The sequence below is a fragment of the Macrosteles quadrilineatus genome, unplaced genomic scaffold (assembly GCF_028750875.1).
Source record: "Macrosteles quadrilineatus isolate MER2022 unplaced genomic scaffold, UCM_ALF_1.0 Scaffold_5__1_contigs__length_97177068, whole genome shotgun sequence".
NCBI classification, from domain to species: domain Eukaryota; kingdom Metazoa; phylum Arthropoda; class Insecta; order Hemiptera; family Cicadellidae; genus Macrosteles; species Macrosteles quadrilineatus.
This window is the reverse complement of record NW_026542598.1, coordinates 32,670,425-32,679,003: the sequence shown is the minus strand read 5'-3', so window position 1 is coordinate 32,679,003 and position 8,579 is coordinate 32,670,425.

Genomic DNA, 8,579 nt, shown 5'->3' with positions numbered 1-8,579 from the left:
ATCTCAATTTCTGTCTGTATGTCTGTTTGTCCATTCTGTGACTCTGTCTGTAACGCCAAAATGTCATTTTACGCGGCCTACTCCTAGAAAACTAGAGTACCGATCAAGGTTCTAATCATTTTTCTGTATTTACTGGATTGGTGAGAGTGTCTTTGGCTATAAAAACATGGCCTCGCTTCTTTGAAAACAAAATAACGAACCACCAAAAACCCAATTTTGTTCGATTTTTGTCAAATTTTCTCCCAATGTTTACTATTACATTTTATGAAATAACGATCAGCTGTTTGGATTAGTTCTCACTTCTAGCTGTCACTGATATGTTAACATTAAAAGTTGTTTACAAATACCGCAACCATTTCCGATAAAGTTTTGTCAGCACATCCAAACCAAGTGAGATTAAAAACGTTGTGCCTTACTTAACCGGTTTAATTAATCGCAAATGCAACGATTGTTCTTGAGTTTTGATAACCGGGGAAAATACTGTGAATCAGTGTTGTATTGGAAACTTACATTTTTTTAAACACGGTCACCAATACCGTAGCTTACAAAGGTTTCCACTCATTGACGGCGCTTCAAGGACAGTTGTGTAAAGTACAAAGTAAAAAATCAAAACTGCAGTGGGTCCCTTGGGAAAAACGAGCAAATTTTAGACCTGTAAAATTGAAAACATGTAGCCTATTGGAAACTGTTTGATTGCAGTAATAAAAAAATATTGTAAAAATATCACACGTGATAAACTAAGAGTATTTGTATAGAAAATGTCATTTAAATGGGTTAAATTTTTCTCTAGGGTGACAGGATGACATTGCCTTGTAAAACACTGTTCATTGTGTTTCCTCTCAGATCAAGCCTTGATGCATGGTTTTTATTAGGTCTTTCACAACACTGTGTCTTGTGGGAAGTTACATTTAATTAAAACCCTGTTTGCAACGTAACCTTTTGCCTCGCTCTACATTTACAACATGGATTGAAAAAGTAGACCTATTACAACAACTCGCTTTTAAACCTAATTGAATTACTTACCAAATTATACTATTCTTGATCACAGTCATTGAATAGACCTGAGTTACTCACACATTCATCTATGTGACTTTTTATATCCCCATTTACTTCTAATGAACAGATTGGGCAGGCACTTTTTAGCTCACTTGTATGATCAATTGTTTGATGGGAACCAACAGACGAAGGAATTTTGGCGATTGATTCCTCAGAAGATTCACTATCTTTAACATCAAAGGGGCAATCAAGATTATCAAAGATTCCTGAGTCATTTAAACACCCGTTTTCTAAATGAGATTTAATGTCAGTTGTTAATTCTCTGTTACACATTGGGCATATTTCTGAAGAACGGCACTCATGAATTTTGGCGATTGTATTTGATAATTCCTCAGAAGATTCACTATCTTTAACATTAAAGGGGCAATCAAGATCATCAAAAAATCCTGAGCCATTTAAACATCCGTTTTCTAGATGAGATTTAATGTCTGTTGTTAGTTCTCTATTACACATTGGACATACTTCTGAAGAGTGGCACTCACGAATTTTGACAATTGTATTTGATAATTCCTCAGAAGATTCACTATCTTTAACATCAAAGGGACAATCAAGCTCTTCCAAAATTCCTGAGTCATTTAAACATCCGTTTTCTAAATGAGATTTAATGTCTGTTCTTAATTCTCTGTTACACATTGGGCATATTTCTAAGGAACAGCAATCACGAATTTTGGAAATTGTATTCGAAAAATCCTCAGAAGATTCACTATCTTTAACATTAAAGGGGCAATCAAGATCATCAAAAAATCCTGAGCTATTTAAACATTCGTTTTCTAGATGAGATTTAATGTCTGTTGTTAGTTCTCTGTTACACATTGGACATGCTTCTGAAGGACGGCGCTCTAACTCTTTGGGATGAATACAATCTGACATAATGTTGTTATAGTTTGAAACACAACAAATTTCAAATGATGAATCTTCAGAGTAGGCCTATTCACAATCGTCTAACTCAAAGGGATTGTTAAAATCGTCGACAACACCTGAGTTATGCAAACATCCATTTTCTAAATGAGTTTGAATATTAAGGACTTGTAGGTTACACAGTGGACATGTTTTTGTGGAGCCACTGTTTGGGTTTTCACTGGTTGAATCGGAACATGTAGGTCTATCATATGGTGACATGGTTTCGTTTAGTATATTTAATACACCAGAATTTTTCAAACATTCAGTTACGTGGGCTGAAAGATCACATGAGATATTCATGGAACATATTGGACAAGGTTGAGATAATCCTGATGGATTATTGTCTATTGTTTCAGATGTTAAATCAATGAATCCAGAAATCTAGGTTTGGAGGTTAAATCAACATATGCTGTTGGTCTATTTATTTGCCTTAAATTCTGGAAATGAACCTTTTGAAACATTTCTTCAAAAATACAAAGATTACTGTTTATTCTCATGATTGTTTCTAAATCAGACCCGAATAAGCCTTTGAATCTCCTCTGAGTAAATTCTATCGGTTCTCTGATTTTTATGAATTGACCTCCACAACGTATCAAATGATCTTGCCACCAAACATCTGATTGACCAGGGGGCTTATTTGTTGATCTTTTAACCCGGCCAAAAAATGGAGCCCAATTTACACAGCGGCCATTGCACCTCCACCAGTGTTGCTGATAATGTTCAACTTCAGAGTGAAAAGTGTGATAAACAGTTATATTTGTGCCCGCTTTCTTATTTATACGGTTCATGTGCTTATGAAACTCTGGTCCATGACTGCCAGAATCACGAGTCTTTGTCAGAAATAAATATGCATGAATCATTTCATGAAGGAGGGTATCAACAAGGTCACTTTGAGGCCTCAAACTCAAAAGCGGGTGACTTAGACGGATACGGCAATCGTTATCTTTGGGTCGAGATATGCACACACCAGCACTTTTTTTAAGACGATTGCTGTATTCTAATTTAACACCAGACAGGCGACCCCAGAAATATTGAATATTAAACTTCTTGAAAAGAGTAAATACATCCGAGTTGTGTTGACTTGAGGCAGTTTCATTAGGTGCCACTAGGTTAGCTTTTGATCTCTGTTTTGACTTAGACCTAAGGTTGTATCCAATGTTATCATCACCCATTTTTGCAGTCTTGGTTTAACTTAGGGCCTTGGCTAGGCTTAGAAATTGGGCACTAGGCTTACAGTACTACAAATTGGCCTATACTTGAAAGTAGAACTAGCTAACATGTCTGTAGGCTAGCCTATAAGTTATATAACTTGATTGTGTTAATTACTTGACTTTTGTCTTTAGGCTATGTGGGTAACTTATAGCCTATCAGGCTAATCCGATGAGAACCCAAAATTGAATTTCTTCTTGTAAGTTAATAAAAGATAACGATAAGTTAAAGTTAGTCTATACTAAAAACCCCACAAGTACACTACTAATGCTTAATCTTGATGAAAATTGAATTAAGTTACATTGGAATTACCCAACTTACTTTGAAATTAAGAACGCAGTTTTTGTCATTAATCTCTATGTTTTCTTTCACTTCACATGAAAAATCCTTAAGTTTGTGTAAACTCTGATTTGACATTACTCTACCACAAGAAAGTAGTAACTAGTAACTTATAGGTAGATCGTTTTACTTAATGCAGGACTTGTTTAGTTGGATTTTGGTATTTGGTGTAAATAAAATGTAGGCCTACTAAAGTCTAAACTAAAGCCAAACCAAATAGATAATCTAAATAGATCAGAAATAATATTGTTTAACTATAACTTAATAAACAAAACAACAAAAGTAGTAGTAGTATAACCTCAAGTCAAAATATCAGTGTTGCCACACAGCTCCGGAAGAAATCCGTCCTCACAAGCATAAAAATCCCGCTTTTTCCTCTCTAATCCGCGCACAATACGTTAAAAATACGTGCACAATCCGCGCACTCTGTAAATTAACCTGAGTCTAATAATATAGTGCTACAAAACAAATTTTCCATTAATTTTTTCACCTATACCGAAATGTAACACTCAAAATATGTTACAGGATGTTTACACTTACCGTACTATGTATTTGCTTTCAATAACAGATACAAAAAAAATATTCAGTGAAAAAATAAAATGCTATTGCGTTAATACGAAAATTTAAAAATTACATGTTCAATTAAACTATACTTATTGTTCTGAACAAACTTTACCTATAGCAGTTAAAAATTTTAGAAATCAATAACATGCAATATTATATCTCCTAAAATATGGGGTTAGAGGTATCAATAAATTAAGACAGGAGTTGTTGGTTTTCTCTTATCTGTGAACCATACAAACAAACGAAATTGGAAAACAAAATGCACACAAAACCTAAACCACAAATAAAAAATAGACCTATTACTTTTTTGTTTTCAAACTAGCCTTAGCCTGATGGACGATGATACCTTTGAGAAAGAAAGTGCATTAATTGTATGTCAATTCTTTTCAAAACTAACCTAATACATTAATTGTAATAGCATCAAATATTATAAAGTTGGATAGTTTGTTTTGTTTCTGTTGGTTTGGTTGGTACTTTGTTTTGTTTGCCTGTTTGGTTAAAGTTAGCAGTGTTTCCACAAACCAACGTTTAGAGGAATATCACTAGAACGAGTAGTAAAATATCCCTATTCCCTAGAAAACGACTGAATCTCTAGAAGTGACAACGACAACCTAGATACGTAGACGTAGAAGTAAAGGGCGTGAAGAGAACAATAAATGTACACAAAAAAAAACATCATCGATCATTCTTGAATGCACTATAATATAATCCTTAGTTCATATACTGTAAGTGCTCCTCTTGAGTCACAAAGTACAAAGTGTCCCGATTTGCCGTTGAAATTCCCATATATTTTAAAATACTTTAGAATTGGGTGAAATCCGCGCAAAATCCGCTCACGAGCCTAATCCGCACAAAAATCCGCGCAGCCCCCCAAAATCCGCGCAAAAAGCGTAATTACGCGCAAAACGGCAACACTGCAAAATATATTTTAATTGTTTTTAATTTTTTTGATTTTTTTTCAGTAGGCTATGTCATGAATGCCTATGCTACGGCTATGAAACCCATGTAGCTTCGAGATACACTATTTGTGCCATTTGTGGTTGCTTCCCCTAAGCTCAGAGTAATAAAACAACAAAATTTGTTTAATTACTCTAAGCCCTAAGTCAATGGTAATTATTTTTAATTTATAATCCTCTTTCACGGCCGTCTTTAACTCCAGGCTACGGCCTGGTAGAATTAGCAACGTCGCAAGTGGTGTTGTCTAGCGCCAGACGTCCCACAAGATAACATAGCAGACAGGAGACATCAGCTCATTATTTCGCGTATTATTATTCATTAAAATTAATATTTATGAACATAAATTTATTGAAAGATTGAAAATAAAACATAGGGTTAAAAACAAAAACAATATTTAAATAGAAAATCAATTTTTGTACTTTTAAAGGGGAGTCAATATTGTCATAGTCCAGTAACCAAGCTTTCGTAAATGAGTGAAAATTTAAAAACGTACTTTTTCATGTCCCTGGCCTTTACCTTCGTAGATACTGGATTTGTAGTTTATTATTATGTAATTTAATATTTTTTGGGACGGGGGCAACATGTTACACACATTTATTTGGTTTTAAATAGGTTCTAGTTATTTTTTTCGTATTTTGAAAGTCTCGAAATTCACGACCATGACTTGTCCCTAGGGTACATTTTCCAACTTTCACGCTGTTTTTAGACTAATTATTCATGCCGAAATATATAAAGCCATATTTTTATGTCATCAATGGTTATTAAACTTACAAAAAAGGAGCATATTATAATTGTATTGTCATTGCAAACTGACTACCATGACAAAATAAGTCTGTCCCTCAATTTGGCGTCACGACCATTTGGGAAAAATTTTCAACTTTGGAGCACGACAGTGGCAAGCCTGGCGTCAATGGAGTCAGATGGTTTTAGAGACTAGTTCGGGGTGTACGTCAGGATTGTAGTGCCGGTCGTTTCGAGTTGAAAGGAGGAATTACAAGATTAATAAAGGAAAGATTGTGTTTTTTGTAATTTTGGTGTGTCCATGACCGTACGTAGTCATTCGATGAAGTAGACATGGTGTTAATTTTTGTTTATAAGATATTTCAATTGCTAGATTAACCTAGAAGTCCACTTTATATCCTCGAACATGAGGTGCAGGGCTACCGCCAGAACATAGCCAAATAACACGTAATTTCACGACCAAAGTTTCACGACCATCGCGGGTTTTTTCACGACCAATCCAGCCTTATGGATTATAGTGTGTTTGGTCGTGACAATAACTTTAATATAATTGTAATTTGAACAGTTTAGTTCAATTGAAACACATATTTTTATTATAACTAACAGTATAATTGAAGGATTGTTTAGAAAGATTTAGATTATTTCAGAAAATTCACGACCGTACCGCTTGTCCCTGACCATCACGTTTATGATTTCTATCATAAAAATTTCAAAAATTAAAATATCGTCATATTTTAATGTTTTATACACAAAAGAAACACACCTCTATACAAACATAACAATTTTTCGGGTCTCAGGTAAGTTTTTTCGGTGTTATACAAACTTAAATAGATTTTATTGGCTTTTTTTCAATTTTTTGAGTTTTTTTATTTTTTTTTTTTTAGAAAGACCAAATATACCAAAAGCTCAGTGACCTTTTTATTGTATAATGGTCATAAAAATAAATTAGTTTATAGCAAAACATAGTTATAAAAATAATATTAACTATTTTTAATATTCATTTAAGCGTCTATGGTCGTGACAGGATTTTGTGTTTTTCCACCAAAGATGCTCTATTAAAAAAAACCTACCAAAGATATTGTGTTACCATGGACATTTTATGAAACTTAAAATGTTAATTAAATAAAAATAATAATAAAAGTTTTGAAAAAAGGGGAAAAAATGGCAAAGTGCTTTTCCTGAAAACGTACGTTTTTAAATTTTTACTCAAATACACGAATACCATTAGCTGCTGCCAAACTAAACAGCTGTTACAACACCACTTGCGACGTTGCCAATTCGAAGGCCACGGCCTGGAGTTAAAGCACGGCCGCCTTTAACTACAGGCCGCGGCCTGGTAGAATTGGCAACATCGCAAGTGGTGTTGTTCAGAACAGACGTCCCATAAGATAACATGGCAGACAGGTGACATCAGCTCATTAATTCGCACTTTATTGATTTAAATTTAAATTAATGAACATAAATTTATTAAAACATTGAAAATAAAACATACAGAATTGAAAACCGAAACAGTATGAATTAAAATCCATATCTGTACATTTTTAAGCAGAGTCAATATTGTCATAGTCCAGTAACCAATCTTTCGTAAACACACAAATACCATTAGCTGCTTCCAAACAAAACAGCTGTTACGGCACCACTTGCGACGTTGCCAGTTCGACTGGAGTTAAAGGCGGCCGTGGTTAAAGGCGGCCGTGCCTCTTTTCATCTAAGGGGGTTGGCTGACTTGGTCCCTTTTCCTTAAATATCTCTAAAAACTATAGCCTCCAGAAAAACATTCGTCATAAGTAAAAATGAGCTAGCTGTCCAAAATGCTCCTGTATACCTTTTTGCTAGAATTATTACTTAAAAGAGATATGGAGAGGAGGAAAGTGGGGAAAAATTACACAGCCGCTGACAGTAACTCATTCGCTAAGGGGGAGGGGGAATACAAATTCTACACTACTTTTATAATATAGATGTAGGTAGGCCTACAAAAAAGGCATTGGAATTTGGCACGGTTCTTTGTCTTGGACGAAAACCCCCGGAACATTCTTAAGAGTCACATTTTTTATTCTACCCTACCCCCCTCAAGAAAAATTAAATATGCTTCATGTTCTTATGGTTGGTAAATGACATTGAAAGTTACTAGAATTTGTAGGGTATGGTGATATGATATAAACCACGATCACATTAAACTCTAGGCCGCGGCCTTCGAATAGGAACACTGTCAGTGCTGTTTAAGCCGGGTTTTCCTAGGCGCGGAGTTGGCGAGCGGAGAGAGGAACGCGGAGAGCGGAATTGAAATTAACATGGCATTCCGCTCCGCTTCTAGGAAAACAGTAACATTAAATTGCCTAAGACAAGTGGAGTCCGCTCTCCGCGTTCCTCTCTCTGCTCGCCGACTCCGCGCTTAGGAAAACCCGGCTTTAACAGCTGTTTTGTTTGGGGGCACCTAATGCGTTTGTGTGTTTTTTAGAATTTGTGAAAAATGTTACAGAGGGCTATGAAAATATTGACTCAATTTTTTATGTACAGAAATAATTGTTCAGTTGATATTGTTTTTATTTAGAACACTGTTTTCATTTCAAATCTTCTAATGATTTTGTATTTGTAATTTTAAATTAATATACCTGATTAAATGAGCGTGTATAACCTGTCTGCCATGTTAGCTCATGGGACGTCTTTCTCTAGCAGCACCAACAGCAGCACTTATACTTGTGGCATTGCTAATTCTACTTGGCCGCACGGCCTGAATTTAAAAGTGACCGTGTCTAAACCCTCTAAGAAACTAAAATGGTGACTTCAAATATAACTCGAATATGTGATCTTAA